Source organism: Mandrillus leucophaeus, unplaced genomic scaffold (assembly GCF_000951045.1).
Source record: "Mandrillus leucophaeus isolate KB7577 unplaced genomic scaffold, Mleu.le_1.0 Scaffold196, whole genome shotgun sequence".
Taxonomy (NCBI): domain Eukaryota; kingdom Metazoa; phylum Chordata; class Mammalia; order Primates; family Cercopithecidae; genus Mandrillus; species Mandrillus leucophaeus.
In genome coordinates this window covers 3,111,673-3,130,269 of record NW_012101987.1, presented here as the reverse complement: position 1 = coordinate 3,130,269, position 18,597 = coordinate 3,111,673, and the positions used below count along the sequence as shown (strand labels likewise).

The following is an 18,597-nucleotide window of genomic DNA, read 5'->3' as shown; positions in this document are numbered from 1 at the left end:
TGAGAAAATCGAACTAAATTGACAGGATTGCTTTTGTAATTGCAGATTGATGACAGTCAGATTCACTGAGAGTGAAAAACTGTGCTGGCTATTATAAAATTGTCATTGGATGGCTTATGTACCAGATAATGGAACCTCATGTGTGTTCTGTTACTGAAGTTTATATGACTAAATGCAGCAAGGCTTTAATGCATTATGGCGAAGCATATTTTCACCAGGTAAACAACGCTTTTATGGTCTACTGACTGAGGACAGAAAAACCCTTTATAATTTTATTGAGTCTGCTTGCCATCTATACTGCAAGACTTCAGGACCCCGAACCTTGTGTTGATAACCTCACAACTGAGAAGAAGCCCTCCGAACTCTTGCAATTGTATGCCCATTGGAGATTTTTTTTTTTTTTTGAGATGGAGTCTAGCTGTGTTGGCCAGGCTGGAGTGCAGTGACTCGATCTCGGCTCACTGCAAACTCCACCTCCTGGGTTCTGCAAGCGCCGCCTGCTGGATTCACGCCATTCTCCTGCCTCAGCCTCACTAGTAGCTGGGGCTACAGGCACCCACCACGACGCCTGGCTAATTGTTTTGTATTTTTAGTATAGACGGTGTTTCACCCTGTTAGCCAGGATGGTCTCGATCTTCTGACCTCATGATCCAGCCACTCGGTCTCCCAAAGTGCTGGGATTACAAGCGTGAGCCACCGCACCCGGCCAGAGATCTTAAGGTTAAGTTAAACAGGGGGCAGTTTCTCTTGAAAAGCAGATGGCAGCATTGATGTAGATCGCTTTCTTCACAAGATGAAAAAATCAAGACATCTCTGCTATCATGACACTCTTAGATTACTGTTTTTTTCTTATGGGTCTGCAAACAACGGAAATAAAAAGGGGCCTCTTGTGTGCACTCATGGGGTACAATTTTTATATGTAGATTTTGCAGCCTACATTATATATGAACCAACTTATGCCTTCATCAGTAAAAGATGAAGGGCCAATGAGGGTGAGAAATTTTAATGGGACGTATGTTGCCTCATAATATCAGAAACAGAATATTGTTTCATTGCCGTTAACCTAATTCATAAGTTAAAGAGAACTTATTCAGAATAGATTATAGAGCATTGCCAGGAGACCATTACTCTTCTGAATGGCTATCATTTGTTAGGTCTTTTTGTTCCCCATGGTTTAGAGTAAATGAGGCAGTGGTTAGAAATTTATTCCCCATAATAGGGCTTTATAGCATATTCTATTGTAAAGGCTATGGTTACACAATAGACTTTAATTTTTCTTACTAAAGTTGTGCAAAATAATAGAATTTCTCTAGATTAGTTACTGGATGAACAGAGAAGTATCTGTGCAGTTGCTAAAACTTGTAGTTGCACATGGAAAAACACATCGGGTATTACAGAGATTCAGTTGTAGGAGATTAATAAATAGGCTGCTTGGTTGAAATGAGGAGACCATTAATTTAGCTAATTATTTGACCTATTTAATGTTAGATGGTAGGGTTCATAAGACCCTGGCTAAAAAGCATACTTGAGGCCAGGCATGGTGGCTCATGCCTGTAATCCTAGCACTTTGGGAAGCCGAGGTGGGCAGATCACGAGGTCAAGAGTTCGAGACCATCCTGGCCAACATGGTGAAACCCCCTCTCTCCTGAAAATACAAATATTAGCTGGGCATGGTGGTTCTCGCGCCTGTAGTCCCAGCTACTCGGGAGGCCAAGGCAGGAGAATCGCTTGAACCAGGAGGCAGAGGTGGAGGTTGCAGTGAGCCGAGCTCATGCCACTGCATTCCAGCTCTGCAAAAGAGCGAGATTCCGTCTCTAAAAAAAAAAAAAGCATACTTGAAACTCTTGTTATCATCCTTCTTATAGTCAAAATAGTAGTCTCCCTACTGCAGTGTATTCTCTCAAAAGTTATAAATGTTTGCATGCAGTTATCTCTAGAATGTCAAATGGTCTCTCTTTAACTGCCATCACAAAAACTCAAATGCATATGTGACCATGAGGACACCATAACCTGTGAATGACCTGATAGGGACAAAAACTAAAAATAATGGGAACTGAGAGTGGCATTAAGACACTGAGTTTTGGTCATACTCTTACCTATGTGAGAACTTAACCAAAAGGGGGGGATTTTATAAACAAAATTATTGAAGGCCATCATTCTGGACTGAGCTTGTGCGTTAGGCCCAAAGAGACTAAACCAAACCAAATGGAGTCACTCATGTTAATGTGACATAATCAAGCTGAAAATGTAAGGAAATAGGTAGATCCTAAAACAGGCCAGGTTTGGTTGTTCTTTTGAAAACAGCAGATTTCAACACAAGGAGGTCACCTCTACTGTAACCCTTAAAAAAATAATAATAACCTGAAGTCCTTGTTTCCACTTTACAAAAGCTACAGTTCGGCTATTTCACAGTGGGATTTGAGAATAAAGAAGTACCTTTTTGATGGTGACAGAATAATATCAATGTCTAAAGTTCTGGTCTATCTCTCAAAATTGAGAAGATGATCAAAAGGGAGAGATTGTTAAATTAATTATCCCTAAAGCTGCTCCCTTTTCTGTTTAACTTTGGTCACTAGGATTTTTTACACATAGTAAACTGAAACCTAACTGGATAGATACATAGACTGTATTCCATTATTGTACCAAAAATTGTGTTTTTGCCAATAAAAGGACATCAAGTGTTCAAATTATGTTTAAGGCAAATCCCAACCTGTAATCAATCTGGCTGTTTCTGTACCTCACTTCCATTTTCTGTATGTCACTTTGCTTTTTTCATCTACAAATCTGTTCTCATCATGTGGCTTTGCTAGAGTCTCTCTGAGCCTACTCTGGATCCACCGGCTGCCCGATTTGCAAATCATTCTATGCTCTATTAAACTCTGTTAAATTTAATTTATGTAAAGTTTTAAAGTTTTTCTCTTTTAAAAGTTTTCAAATGTTTTCTTTTCTCTCTCTCTTTTTTTTCTTTTTTTTTTCTTGAGACGCAGTTTTGCTCTTGTTGCCCAGGCTGGAGTGCAGTGGCACGATCTCGGCTCACTACAATCTCAGCCTCCCAGGTTCAAGCGATTCTCCTGCCTCAGCCTCCCAGGTAGCTGGGATTACAGATATGTGCCATCATGCCTGGCTAATTTTGTATTTTTAGTAGAGACAGGGTTTCCCCATGTTGGTCAGGCTGATCTCTAACTCCTGACCTCAGGTGATCCACCCACCTCAGCCTCCCAAAGTGCTGGGATTACAGGTGTGAGGCACTGCACAGCCTAGTTTTCAAATATTTTCTTTTTTTTTTTTTTTTTTTTTTTTTTTGGAGATGGAGTCTTGCTCTGTTACCCAGGCTGGAGTGCAGTGGTGTGATCTCGGCTCACTGTAAGCTGCACCTCCCGGGTTCATGCCATTCTCCTGCCTCAGCCTCCCAAGTAGCTGGGACTACAGGCACCCGCCACCATGCCCGGCTAATTTTTTCTATTTTTAGTAGACACAGCTTTTCACCATGTTAGCCAGGATAGTCTTGATCTCCTGACCTCGTGATCTGCCCGTCTCGGCCTCCCAAAGTGCTGGGATTACAGGTGTGAGCCACAGCGCCCAGTTCAAATATTTTCTATGATAAAAATAAATAATGTGCTGTTGGACTTCGATTTTCTAAACTCATCCCTCAGCTATTTCCTCAAATTATTCTGTCTTCAAAATGCTTATCCAATTTTTATTTTATTTATTTATTTATTTTTTTGAGACAGAGTCTCATTTTACCACCCAGTGTGGATAGCAGTGGTGCAGCCAATCACAGCTTACTGCAGCCTTGACCTTCCAGGCTCAAGCAGTCCTCCTGCCTCTGCCACCTAAGTATTGGGACTACAGGCACGCACCACCATGGCTGGCTAATTTTTTTCATTTTTTTTCATGGAAACAAAATCTTATTATGTTGCCCAGGCTGCACCGGAACTCCCGAGTTCAAATTCTCCCATCTGAGCCACCCAAAGTGCTAGGAATACAGGTCTGAGCCACCGTGTTTGCAAAATGGTAGCAATTTTTTATCCCTCCTGTATCCATGCCCAATGCCAGATGCTTTTACGGTTGTTTCCATCAAGATTCAGAATCTGTTTTCCAAACCCTAGATCAGCCTGGCCTTATTTGCTTAGGGCAGTAGAAACCTGTGAACATGGCAATGGGCTAGTTTGGGGCCTAGGCTCAAATGGTCTTGAATGCTTCTGTTTTTCTTTTAGAATGTTGACATCGCCTTGGAAAAAAATTTCATGTTGGCCAGCTGGAAAATAAGATATCATGGGGAGGAGAAGCAAGGTGTCCCTGTTGACAACCCCACAAGCAGAACATCACCCCCAGAAGCACAGCTGCCTAGTCAACAAGCAGCTGACGACACATGTCTGAAGGAGCTCAGCTGAAACCAGAAGAATGGCCCCACTGAGCCCAGCCTAAATGGCTGACCATTTCAATTATGAACTAATAAGTTTTGGATGATTTGTTATGCTGCAATAGCTGACTAATACATGCACTCACTGCAGATAGGATGCCAGGATTCAATGACTGATTGATTACTAGTTACCTTCTAACAGTGGGCACCCTATAGGTACTGATTTTTTCCCCTGATTTAAAGTTGGGTGACTTGAAAGAGAATGTTGAGAAATGCAGAAATACAGGTAGACATGTATGCATGTGATTGGTGCTTATACCCACACACCCTCCACACCACAGGAAAAAACAGATAACCATAGTCTGACAATTAGGGCCAAGGCCAAATAGCAAAATAAGCTTGCTTTTAATCTATCTTCTCCATATCTAAGCATTGGAGGTCAAGAGTGTGGACAGAATTGAAGACACAGAGTTTTTTTATCCTGTGACCCCCAACATCCTTTGTTCACTGTCTGATCTCTGGAAGAAAAGTGGACAACAGGTGGCCAGCAGTGGTCTACGTGCCGTTATTTTATTCCTGCTGCCACCTGCTCTTTTGATGGCCACTATCTGTTCCACCCTTAGAACTGAAGAAAGATATTGGTAGGGAGAGGCTCTGCCTTCACTTCTGGCAGAAAAGGAATGTTCAGTTCATTCACCCCCCCTGACATCAGAGCCGCACTTCAATGTGGCAGCTATTGGCCATGTGTGCCTCCTGAGTGACTGGAATGTGGCTGGTCTGAACTGTGATGTGCTAGAAAGGTAATATACAGAGTTAGTTTCAAATGTTTATATACATTATTAATAATTACACATTCCTCACACATTACAATGATAATATTATGGACATATTGGGTTAATTAAATTGTTACAATCGATTCAACCTGTTCCTTGTTTCTTTTTCTTTTCTTTTCTTTTTTTTTTTTTTTTTGAGACGGAGTCTTGCTCTGTCACCCAGGCTGGAGTGCAGTGGCCGGATCTCAGCTCACTGCAAGCTCCTCCTCTCGGGTTCACGCCATTCTCCTGCCTCAGCCTCCCGAGTAGCTGGGACTACAGGCACCCGCCACTTCGCCCGGCTAGTTTTTTGTATTTTTGTAGTAGGAGACGGGGTTTCACCGTATTAGCCAGGATGGTCTCGATCTCCTGACCTCATGATCCGCCCGTCTCGGCCTCCCAAAGTGCTGGGATTACAGGCTTGAGCCACCGCGCCCGGCCGTTTCTTTTTCAAGTTTGTCTTCTAGAAAATTTAAGATTCACATGTGGCCCACATTTTATTTCAGAAGATTACCTCCTTTTTAAAATCTCAGGCTGCCTGTTCAAAGGACTGGAGGGAGCCAGGAAGGTCATAAAATCTGAAATTTTAAAATAATTATTGTTACATTCTTTTCATTTTTGAATAGCCACTATATATATGTGTGTGTGTGTGTGTGTGTGTGTGTGTGTGTGTGTATATATATGTGTTTTTTTGTTTTTTTTTTTTGTTTTTTTTGTTTTTTTTACACAGAGCTTTGCTCTTGTTGCCCAGGCTGGAGTGCAATGGCACAATCTCGGCTCACCGCAACCTCCGCCTCCCAGGTTCAAGCGGTTCTCCTGCCTCAGCCTCCCGAGTACCTGGAATAATAGGCATGGGCCACTACGCCCGCCTAATTTTGTATTTTTTGTAAGGACTGGGTTTCTCCATGTTGGTCAGGCTGGTCTCCAACTCCCGACCTCAGATGATCTGCCCCCCAGGCCTTCCAAAGTGTTGGGATTACCGGCGTGAGCCACCGCGCCCGGCCCCATATATTATTTATAAGTGCATATGACCTTATACACAAGGTTAAATGCAAATAACCTCTGCGGTGGGCCTGGCTCAGCTCGGCGAGGAAGCCCTGTCAGAGAAGGATGCAGCCTAAGCTGTCACTCTTCACTCAGCCCGGCATCTCATCACATCTTCCAGTCAATCAGGACCTGAGGGGGCGGGTATTTAAATGTTATCCAATCAGAGGCGCCGGGCTAGGAACCGTCCAATCAGGCACGCAGGTGAAGCCGACAGGGCGGCTTCCGGGTTTGGCGGGGCCTTTGTCTCTTGCTGTGGCCTGAGCTCCTGGTCTCGTCTTCACTGCTCTGTGTCCTCTCCTCCTAGAGGCCCAGCTTCTGTGGTCCTGTGACCTGCAGGTATTGGGAGAGCTACAACTAAGACGCCAGGAACACCTGGAAGCCTAGAAATGGTGAGAGTGCCGGGTCCGACATTCCGAGAGGGGAGGGGCTGGTTGGAACCGGTGGAACGTGGCTGTGGCGGGACTCAGGCCTCTCCTCAGTCAGCTCCACAATCTGCGCCCCGAGTTCTCTTGCCCAGCTCGGCGTCAGTACCCATCAGCCATAAGATGGCGGCTGCGCTGACAGCCGGGCCCCCGCACGTCCTGTCTCTTCCTTGCGCAGTGACTGTGCCCTGGCCTTGAGCCCTCTCTGGGCAGCTCTGCTTCCGCAGCGCAGCGTCTTTCCCAGACTGTGCGGGGACCACGGGAGGAGCCTCACTGGAGAATCCTGACTTGGGGTGCGAGTTCATGAATGGAAAGAACTTTGGTCCTGGGTTCCTAGTTCCTCTTTTCTCCTATTAAAAATGTACAGGCCGGGCGGGGTGGCTCACGCCTGTAATCCCAGCACTTTGGGAGGCCGAGGCGGTCGCATCACGAAGTCAGGAGTTCAAGACCAGCCTGGCCAGCATAGTGAAACCCCGTCTTTACTAAAAATACAAAAATTTGCCGGGCATGGTGGCACACGCCTGTAGTCCCAGCTGCTTGGGAGGCTGAGGCAGGAGAATCACTTGAACCTGGGAGGTGGAGGTTGCAGTGAGCCGAGATCGCGCCACTGCACTCCAGCCTGTGTAATGCCGCCTGTGTAACACGGAGCAAGACTCCGTGTCGGGGGTGGGGGGGCGGGAATTGCGCAGAAGTCACCGCAAGAATATTCAAGAAATTAATCAAAGAGTGATTCAAAAACTGTATAGCACCCAGCTATGGTTTGTAATTTGTTTTTCATGGTGAGGCTTGAAGGAAAGACTTTTATAAGGTGCGTGATGAAGAAAGCCAAATTCAGTAATTGGTTAGGTACAGTTGTGTAGTTTCTCAGTTTGTACAATAAAGGTGAAAATTTTCTGGTTATGTAATCGGAGCTTAATTGGCAGTATATAGTTGGTTAAGCCTGATTTTTTTGTCTTTCAATGTAGTAATTTTCAAAACGATGCTCTTGAGTTAGATTTTTTTTTTTTTTTTTTTTGAGATGGAGTCTCGCTCTAGTCGCCCAGGCTGGAGGAGTGTACTGGCACAATCTCGGCTCGCTACAACTTCTGCCGCTGCCCGTGTTCAAGCTTCTCCTGCCTCAGCCTCTTGAGTAGCTAGGATTACAGGATTGTCTCAGGATGTTTTGGGGTCAAGGTTTTCCTTTGGAAACTTTATGGGGTGATGTGTCCTCAGCCACCCTTCAGTTTTTTTCTGGTCCTGAGTTTCAGTACTGTCTGGAGATAAACCAAGATATCTGCCGTGGTTATGTCAGCTAGAGTGTCTAGTGGATATCAGCTTCTCGGTTATTTTCTCCCATAGGAGAACCTGAAGTCTGGAGTGTATCCTCTCAAGGAAGCAAATGGATGCCCTGGGGCTGAGAGGAATCTTCTGGTGTACTCTTTTTATGAAAAGGTAACCCCTTGAGATGTTAAAATTGTCTTCACCCAACCCAGCTTTCATCTCTTGGAGACACATTGCTGGTCAACCAATCAGATTCTGGTATTGAGGGGAAAACAAATAATTTTGCCCCCTGGATTCTCTAAGGGGGCAGAAAAATAGTGGAATAAATATAGTGAAAGTGAAATAGTGGAAAAAAGTGGAACATTTGTGACAGAAAAAATAGTATCCCAAAAGACAAAAGGAAAAAGAAAAACACTGACCCCAGTGAGATGGTGTAAGAACTTGCAAACTTAAATGCCCATGGGGCAGTCACTGGGGCATAGTGTGGTGTCTCCTGAATGGGTGGTTCTTGAACACATAAGTGAGCAGGAGTGGGTGGAAGACTCTCAAGTGATTGAATGGCCTGACTTGAAACATGAGTCAGACATCTGTTTTTAATCAGCACTGCTACTCCCTGGGTTTGTCACCTTGAAAAGATTCATTCACTTATTTTAACCTCAGTTTTTTTAGCTGTAAATTGTATTATATTAGTAGGGCTTGAAAGGTAGGAAAATATTTACCAAAGGCATAAAAGTGGTGGGTTTAAGAAAAAAATTGGTATCTAATAATATATTTCATTCATTAAAAATTCTCTATTCCCCTTTTTTTTTCCCCCAGGTGAGTTTAGAAATTTTCTCAGGTGTGTTTTTTATGGCTGGGTGATTTCAAACAGAATTCTAAGGCTCAGCTTTTAGAATGCTACCAAGGAAATGAGTAGGGAAAATCTCCATTCCATTTTTTTTTTTTGTAGAAAATAAATACATTTCTATAAGAAAATGTAGATAATTGGTGAGTTACATAGATTCATGAAAACATCAGTTCCTCTTTTTGCAGGGTAAATTTGTGACAGTGAATATCTCTGTTCAAATCCTGTTATCTTGATTTCCGAGTTTCATGCTACATTTTATGAGATGAAACTTGGTACCACCTAGAAGTTTTCCCATATGACTAATTGTTTACTAAATGATTCTTAATGGAATTAATAAAATAATGCATATATGAAAGAAATAGATACTTTTGCTTTTTTTATTGAGGTATAAATTGCAGACACCTTAAAATTTCCTTCCCTTATCTGAACACTGTGTTTGACTAATTTTGCTAGATTTTTCAAACACATATTTTCAAAAACCAAGTGAATAAGTCTAACATAGAAATTAAAGCTTGAGCCCAGTGACTCAGAGCTAAGGCTAATATTGAGCCTGCAAAAGGAGTTTATTACAGGCTCCGTTAGTTTTTTTCTGGGGAGCCTCCCCTGCAGATGTCCCAGCCTGCTCACTCTACCTGAGGAAGAAGCTTTTCTGCTGAGAGAGGCTGCAGAGTCCTGGAAAGGTGGGGACCCACAGGCAGATGCAGTTAAGGTTAAGATGGTAGGGGTTTGGGAGGATATTACTGATGATAAAGTTGTTATTGTTTGAAGGCAGTTTCTAGACTTTGTAATATATAACAAAGTTAGATTTATGTTAAAAATTTGAATTCCAAAGGACTATTGCAACAGGAAGAAATACCAAGTGTAAGAACTTTAAGGATTGCAAAGTTTAGGCAGACAAGGGCTTTCTTTCTTGGGGAGGAGCAAACAAAATTAGAAAGAAGTTGGAGGGGACTGGCAAATGAAGGGTGAAATAATCAGATTTTAGATCAGAGAATGTTTTACCCTGAAGTCAGCATGTTCTTGGGAGGGACATAAAATGGAGTTGTATATTGGCTCAGATTGAGGGTAGCTCCAAATTCAGGAGCCTGTGAAAAATTTTATTTAGACCACTGAAGACAAATTCAGCTGATTTTTTTTTTTAATGAGAAAAAGAAAATGTGCAGAGTTCTTATTGGAAAGGGGTCACAATCCAAACCCCAAGAGAGGGTTCTTGGATTTTGCTCAAGAAAGAATTCAGGGTGAGTCTATAAAGTAAAAGCAAGTTTATTAGGAAACAGACGGAATAAAAGAATGGCTTACTCCATAGGCAGAGCAGCCCTGAGGGCTGCTAGTTGCCCATTTTTGTGTTTATTTCTTGATTATATGCTAAACAAGGGATGGATTATTTTTGCCTTCCCAATTAGACAATGTAAAGTAATTTCCTGATGTTTCCATGATGTCTCCATGGCATTTGTAAACTGTCATGGCATTGGTGGGAGTGTGGCAATGAGGACGACCAGAGGTCACTCTCATCCCATCTTGGTTCTGATGGGTTTTATCCACCTTCTTTACTGCAACCTATTTTATCACCCAGGTCTTTATAACCTGTATCTTGTGCTGAACTCTTATCCTGTGACTTAGAATGTCTCACCATCTGGGAGTACAGCCCCGTAGGTCTCAGCCTTATTTTACCCAGCCCCTGTTCAAAATGGATTTGCCCTGATTCATTTGAAATGATATGCCTCTGACATTTCTCCTTTTTTTTCTTTTTTTAAATCTGAGATGGAGTCTCACTCTGTTGCCCAGGCTGGAGTGCAATGGCATCGTCTCGGCTCACTGCAACCTCCACCTACCGGGTTCAAGTATTTCTCCTGCCTCAGCCTCCCCAGTAGCTGGGATTATAGGCGCCTGCCACCATGCCCAGCTAATTTTTTTACTTTTTTTTTTTTTTCAGTCCAATCAGTTTACTCTGCTTTCTCCATCTCCTCCTCCCATTAGTCAGCCATTGGAACTGGGAAACCTCCTGCTTTCCCCCTCTTTGCATTCTTTCCACAATTCATCTTGTCTTTCTGCAGCCATATCTTCTTAATAGACTGAAGATTCTGTCATTGAGAATAGAGTGATCCATAAACCTGGTCATCGCACTTTTTATGACACAGTGATGTGGGCCCCAGATCCATGGCATGGTTTTCTCTGGATGCACTCCTGGATCTAATTTTTGTATTTTTAGTAGAGACAGAGTTTTGCCATGTTGACCAGGATGGTCTCCATCTCTTGATCCTGTGACCCACCTGCCTCAGCCTCCCAAAGTGCTGGGATTACAGGCATGAGCCACCACGCCTGGCCGTAATCTCTGACTTCTTTTTTTTTTTTTCTTGGGACGGAGTCTCACTCTGTTGCCCCAGCTGGAGTTCAATGGCTCGATCTCAGTTCACTGCAACCTCTGCTTCCCGGGTTCAAGTGATTCTCCTGCCTCAGCCTTCTGAGTAGCTGGGATTACAGGCACACACCCCTGCGCCCGGCCAATTTTTGTATTTTTAGTAGAGATGGAGTTTCACCATGTTGGTCAGGCTGGTCTCAAACTCCTGACCTCGTGATTTGCCTGCCCCCGCCTCCCAAAGTGCTGGGGTTACAGGCGTGAGCCACCGACCCTGGTCAATCTCTGACTTCTTTAAGCAATGTTTTGTGATTCTTGTCATAGGGATCTTTCACCATTCTGATTAGCTGTATTTGTAGATATTCTATTCTTTTTGTGGCAGTTGTGAATGGGATAATATTTTTGATTTGGCTTTTGGCTTGGATGTTTTGATGTACAGAGATTCTACTGATTTTTGTACATGTATTTAATATCCTGAAACTTGGCTAAAGTTGTTTATCAGTTTAAAGAGCTTTCCTGCTGAGACTATAGGGTTTTGAAGATATAGAATCATGTCATCTGCACACAGGGATAGTTAGACTTCCTTTCTTCCTGTTTGGATGCCTTTTCTTTTCTTTTCTTTTTTTTTTTTTTTTTTTTTGAGACAGAGTCCTGCTCTCACCACCCTGGAGTGCAGTGGCATGATCTCGGCTCACTGCAACCTCCGCCTCCCACCTGGGTTCAAGCGATTCTCCTGCCTCAACCTCCCGAGTATCTGGGACTACAAGCGCACGCCACCATGCCTAGCTAATTTTTGTATTTGTAGTAGAGACGAGGTTTCACCATGTTGGCCAGGATGGTCTCGATCTCTTGACCTTGTGATCCGCCCACCTCGGCCTCCCAAAGTGCTGGGATTACAGGTGTGAGCCACCATGCCCGGCGAATGCCTTTTATTTTCATCTCTTCTCTGATGACTCTGGCCAGGATTTCCAATTTTATGTTGAATAGGAGTTTTGAGAGAAGGCATCCTTATCTTGTGCCAGTTTTCAAGGAGGAATGCTTCCAGCTTGTGTCCAGTCAGTATGTTGGCTGTAAGTTTGTCATAGATATCTCATTATTTTGAAGTATGTACCTTCAGTGTCTGGTTTGTTGAGGGTTTTAAACATGAAAAATGTTAAATTATATTGAAAGTGTTTTTAGCATCTATTGAGATCATCTTTTGGTATTTGTTATTAGTTCTCTTTGTATGATGAATAACATTTATTGATTGTATATTGAACCAGCTTGCATCCCAGAGATGCAGCCTACTTGATTATAGTGGATTAGTTTTTTGATGTTCTTCTGAATTCAGTTTGCCAGTATTTTGTTGAGGATAGTTTCATCAATGTTCATCAAAGATATTGGCCTGAAGTTTTCTATCTTTTGTTTGGTCTCTGCCAGGTTTTGATATCAGAATGATGTTATTCTTACATATAATGAGTTGAAAAGGAGTCCTTTCTTTTCAGTATTTTGAAATATTTTTAGTAGAAGTGGTACTAGCTCTTTTTTATACAACTGGTAGACTTCAGCTAGGAATTTGTCTGGTTCTTGGTTTTTTTGTTTTTTTTTTGGTTAGTAGGCTATTTATTACTAATTCAATTTTGGAGCTTGTTGGTCTATTCAGGGATTCAGTTTCTTATTTGTTCAGTCTTTGGAAAATGTGTCTTTGCTCCCAGGTTACTATTCTCAAGCTTGGCCCAAATAAACTCTCTTATATTCATGTTGCCTCCACTTTTTCCTTTTAGGTAGTCATATTACGTAGAATGAGCTAGAGCAGCCTCTATGAGGGGATCTCTCCTTTGATTGTACTCCAGTTGCTGTAACACCCAAGAATGCAGAGTGTGGTTGATCCTACCTAGAATCTGCACATAAGGTCTGGCCTCTTCCTGGGATTTACAGGACAGGGTCAGACTTCAGATTGAGAATGTACAGAAAACCAACAGGAGGCATTTTCTCCATTGTGAGTTGTCAACATAGACATCTTAAAGCCCCCTTTGAGAGTGTGGTTCTTAAAACTTTTCAGATCTTGTTCAGTGATTTACCACAGTCGTGCGAGAGGCTTCAGATATAAATAGAATCTGATGACAGAATCAGCATTTTAAGAGTGAGATATCAAAGTCATAATGTATCCATAGCCATGACCACAACTATAACTACCTAAAAAAATGTGATACTGGGGTAGAGTATTCTTGTCCTTCTCCTTACCCAAAAGCTAGCAAATTGGGACACGTGATTAGGTTCTGGAACTCCACCAGGCCATGTTCTATTTAGAATCAGCCTGAATCTCTCCAGCCTGGATTATCATTGGGCCATCAGCCAGGGTCACTAAGAAACCTCTCACAATCACCTAGGCATCTTTGAGACATTTGAGGATGTCTAGGGCAGAATTGGTCAGGCTGACAAGAGTGGTTAATTCTGCTTCTGGCTTAGTGTAAGAGAAATGAGTCATTCTGTGCGTGTGTGTGTGTGTGTGTGTGTGTGTGTGTATGTGTATGTTTGTTTTTTGTTTTTTTCTTCTTTTTTTCTTTTTTTTAGACGGAGTATTGCTCTGTTGCCTAGGTTGGAGTGCAGTGGTATGATCTCGGCCTCTGCCTTCCGGGTTCAAGTGACTCTTCTGCCTCAGCCCCCTAAATAGCTGGGAATACAGGCACTTGCCACCACACATGGCTAATTTTTGCATTTTTAGTAGAGACAGGGTTTCATCATATTGCACAGGCTGGTCTTGAACTCCTGACCTTGTGATCTCCCTGCCTCAGCCTCACAAAGTGCTGGGATCACAGGCGTAAGCCACCACACCCGGCAATTCTCTGTTTTTTTCTCCCCTCATACAAGAAATAACTTTGGTTGGTACCCAGATGAGAGTTTCTCAAGTTTCCGGGTACTTGGATGAAAGCAATAGGTCTGGTGACTCAAACAGATAAAGTAATTGTTTTCATTTTATATGGCCATTCAAAAAACAGATGAAGCAGTCATGGTCCCTACTATCCAGAAACATTTTGTCTAGACTAACAACTGGATACATGTGTGAATTAAGCATTATATGATTGATACAATGAATAGATGTGTCCAAAAGAAATTTGGGCCACTCTTTTATATTGTTACTTCTGATATCATCACCTGAAGGGATATTTATGGAGTGAAGATTTGTTATTATTTGTGTTTCTTTTACTTTGCTAAGAATATGTATGTATCTTCTAATATAATTATTCTAAAGAACTTTAAGAAATTTGTTTAAATTGCTTATTAGTATATGTTATAAAATTGACAGGGCAGTGGCAAAAATAGATTAAAGTTACATAAGCTCTGGGATTTAAGATTCTCGTAGGTAAGCTTAGGAAAAACAGAACTGGAAATACCTTGGTGGCAGAGAGAACAGAATTCTACATAGGGTCCTTTCCCTGCCCAAATTCTGTTCAGATTAATCCTTTTTGGAGGCCTTATTTATGTCTGGCCCCACTCCGGAGCCTTGCCTCACAAAACTGATTTATAAAAATCAGAGTTTTGGCCGGGTGTGGTGGCTCACACCTGTAACCCCAGCACTTTGGGAGGCCGAGGCAGGCAGATCACGAGGTCGGGTGTTCGAGACCAGCGTGACTAACATGGTGAAACTTCGTCTCTACTAAAAATACAAAACTTAGCTGGGCGTGGTGGCACATGCCTGTAATACCAGCTGCTCAGGAGGCTGAGGCAGGAGAATCACTTGAACCCGGGAGGCGGAGGTTGCAGTGAGCCAAGATTGTGCCACTGTACTCCAGCCTGGGCGACCGAGTGAGATTCGGTCTCAGAAAAAAAAAAAAAAAAGAGAGATTGGAGTTGTGTCTGGTGAATCTTGCTGCCTTTCTAGAGCTGGTGCTCACAATTTTCTGAAACCCAAAAACAGGTAAATGAGAGAAATAAACTATTTATTTTAGGATCTTATTTTTTAAATTTTATATTAAAACCAGTGCTTACAGAAGCATTCCATTTAGCGACTTGTTTTCTATTTCTGCCAGTGTAGCAGTTGCTCCACAAGCCACAAACAAGAAAATATATACACAATAAAAATTTCTTTAAACTATGTTAAACTTTTTCTATGTTCTTCTCATCTGCCTATATTTAGCTTTTATTCTATACATTTAAAACAAAATCCATGACAGAGAAACAGAGGAAGAAATAAAAATGCTGAACCCTTTATCTAAACCCTGGGAATTATTGAACACTTAGTGTCAACTTTCAGGGTGTTATTAGGATTAAATCACATAATGTGTTATGCCCAGCACAGTGCTCTGTAACATACTCTTAAGCCCATAGTACCTGCTTAATAAACATTGCATTAGTATGTGTGTACATGTTATTTTCCAAAGGCAAATTTATTCAGACATTGCTGCCTTCTGTTTGTTCTGTAAACTTTAAACAGCCAGCAAAGAATATAAAACTTTAAGATGGAGATTGGTTTTATTTGTACCAGAAGTATTTGTGTTGTGACGAGTGCTGAGTGTAAGGGACTCTGTGCTATGTCTGCTTCTCTAACTAATGCTAATAATGAGCCCAGTGGGAACAACATCAGCATTGACAGGGAACTCGTTTGAAACACCCATTCATGGACCCTTTTCAGACTTGCATATTCACATTACATAGAGTGGGGCCAAAATTACCAAGCGAATTTTAAGCTCTTTAAAGTTTGAGAGGCAATGCTTAGCTAAGTGGTTATCAGCCTCGTCTTTTTGTTTGTTTGTTTGTTTGTTTTGTTTTTGTTTTTGAGACAGGATCTCACTCTCACCCAGTCTGGAGTGCAATGGCATAATCTCCGCTCACTGCAACCTCCGCCTCCCGGGTTCAAGTCATTCTCATGCCTCAGCCTCCTGAGTAGCTGGGATTACAGGCACCCGCCATCATTCCTGGCTAATTTTTTGTTTTTAGTAGAGATGAGGTTACATCATGTGGGCCAGGCTGATCTTGAACTCCTGACCTCAGGTGATCCGTGTGCCTTGGCCTCCCAAAGTGCCGGGATTACTGGTGTGAGTCACTGCACCTGGCCTCTGCCCAGTCTTCTAATTAGGATTACATGGCAGAAATCTCTTACTTATGCCCTTTCCACGGATTTTGTTTATTGTTGTGGGTGGAAGCATCCATGTTGTTTTAATGAAGTGCCTCATGTGACTCTAAGGTGAGGCCAGAATCAAGTATGAGGACTTCAATATACATTCATGAGAGCTAAGTGCCACCTTTGCACTAAAGGGTGGTCACAGAGCTTGTTCTGTTTGGGTTTGGTAGGAACAAGGGAGTGTGGCTCATATTTCCATTACTGTAGCAGAAATTGCTGGTGTCTGTGGCAGAGGAGGGCACCGGAGGACAGGAAAAGAGAAACTTACTTTTATATTCATAGAGCACCTCATTGTTCCTGAATCTCTTCTATTATAAAGGACAGAGAAATGGGTGGACTTTTTCTGCAGGATTTTCCTTCTGTTTGTGCGTGTGATGGCAGCAGACAAAAAGGTGCTGCTGGCATTTTTAAATGAATATTCTCAAGATGCGGGTGTAACTTGTCCAGAGAATGTTATCTAAAATGGATTTTCAGAGAAGGAGAGAAAAAATGGCCTTTTTTCAGCTAAACATGTCTCAGATGAAGAGCTGTGTGCACTCTGCTTCATGGAATGCCATGCATTTAGTACTTGCAAACCTTTACTTCCCTACTTGTGTTTTTCCTCCCTAAGGAGTTTGTTTTAACTACATTTTAAAATTCTTATAATATTCAAGGCTTTCTGCAAAACATTTCCTTTCTATATACCAGAGCTTTCTCTACATTCCCTACATCATGGCTTCTTATATGCCATGCAGAATTCCTACCATGAATTTATAATCGGCACTATTAAAAATGTTCCCTTTGTGGCTGTTAAACATGGGGAGATGTAAATACTCAAGATTCCTATTGGGGGAAAGCTGGGGTCCCTAGTAAAGATGGAGAACGTGTAATATTGAGGTTTCATCTGTTTTCTCTATTAACTCTATGCAGAACAGGATTAAGAAATCCTTATTTAAACAGAATGCCATTTATTACCCAGAAAGTTCTGAAAAAAATTATTAGGAGATATCTGCTATCTACGGTGCTAAAGAAAGACTACTTAAAATCACCATTAAAAATAACAGAACATGGGAGATATCTGTATCTTGAACTTTGTATAAAACTATGTATCTTTATAGTTACATTCAGACAATAATTTACTGTTTGAGGGGCAATATCTTAGCAGTGATGCCATGTTCTTCTGTGTGCATCAGCACATCATAAAAATTTGTTGGCTGGGTGTGGTGGCTCACACTTGTAATCCCAGCACTTTGGGAGGCCGAGGTGGGTGGATCACCAGAAGTCGGGAGTTCGAGACCAGACTGACCAACATGGAGAAACCCCGTCTCTACTAAAAATACAAAATTAGCTGGGCATGGTGGTGCATGCCTGTAATCCCAGCCACTTGGGAGGCTGAGGCAGGAGAATCACTTGAATCCTATTTATGTGTTAAAAATGATTGGGGCCAGGCATGGTGGCTCACGCCTGTAATCCTAGCATTTTGGGAGGCCAGGGTGGGTGGATCACCTGAGGTTGGGAGTTAGAGACCAGCCTGACCAACATGGAGAAACCCTGTTTTTACTAAAAATACAAAATTAGCCAGATGTGGTGGTGCATGCCTGTAATCCCAGCTACTCAGGAGGCTGAGGCAGGAGAATCGCTTGAAGCCAGCATGCGGAGGTTGCCTCTGTCTCAAAAAAAAAAAAAAAATTAGATAATTTCAGTTATTCCTGTAAGTGAGAAGCAATTCTCTTTATTCTCTCATTTCACGTTAATTCAAATAATAAATTCTGCCCATGGCCACTTGGTAAATATACGTGTGTCTTGTGTGCTTGTGTTTTTCAGGGGCCGTTGACATTTAGGGATGTGGCCATAGAATTCTCTCTGGAGGAGTGGCAGTGCCTGGACACTGCTCAGCAGGATTTGTATAGGAAAGTGATGTTAGAGAACTACAGAAACCTGGTCTTCTTGGGTGAGAATAACTTTAGTACACAATTACTAATATACCCTAAAAGTTTCATTTCTCTTTTTTTTGTAGAATAATTTTTGGTAATTTATGCTTTGCATAAATGAGTTTCTGATATTTGTTCTTAAGAAAGTCTTGAGGATTTATCCATGTAGAAAAGAATTTTTTCAGGATGTTTTATCTTGACTTAAACTTTCCACGTTCCTGGGCTGATCTGTATCCTTCACTTTAGATTAGTGGCAATTCCAGAAATTTAGTGGCATAAAATATTGTTGCCCATATCTTAAAATCTATTTGCCACCACCAATTTTTGATTAATGAGTACCAGGTAGTGAAATGAAGAATCTACAAATGTAAAATGTTTTCTAAATACTTAGAAATTTCTGTTATAGCCGGGCGTGGTGGCTCAAGCCTGTAATCCCAGCACTTTGGGCGGATCACGAGGTCAGGAGATCGAGACCATCC

The 18,597-nt window shown here is 42.1% G+C and overlaps 1 pseudogene across 1 annotated transcript in view; it reads left to right on the top strand.

Moving 5' to 3' along the window:
* The first annotated feature begins 6,428 nt into the window (after positions 1 to 6,428).
* The window catches only part of LOC105538626, a 146,485-nt pseudogene continuing 134,316 nt past the window's right edge, over positions 6,429 to 18,597 (top strand). Inside the window, exons 1-3 of the transcript XR_001005938.1 lie at positions 6,429 to 6,611; positions 7,983 to 8,075; positions 18,012 to 18,138. The product of XR_001005938.1 is annotated as a zinc finger protein 430-like (transcript). The remainder of the gene's footprint in view (positions 6,612 to 7,982; positions 8,076 to 18,011; positions 18,139 to 18,597) is intronic.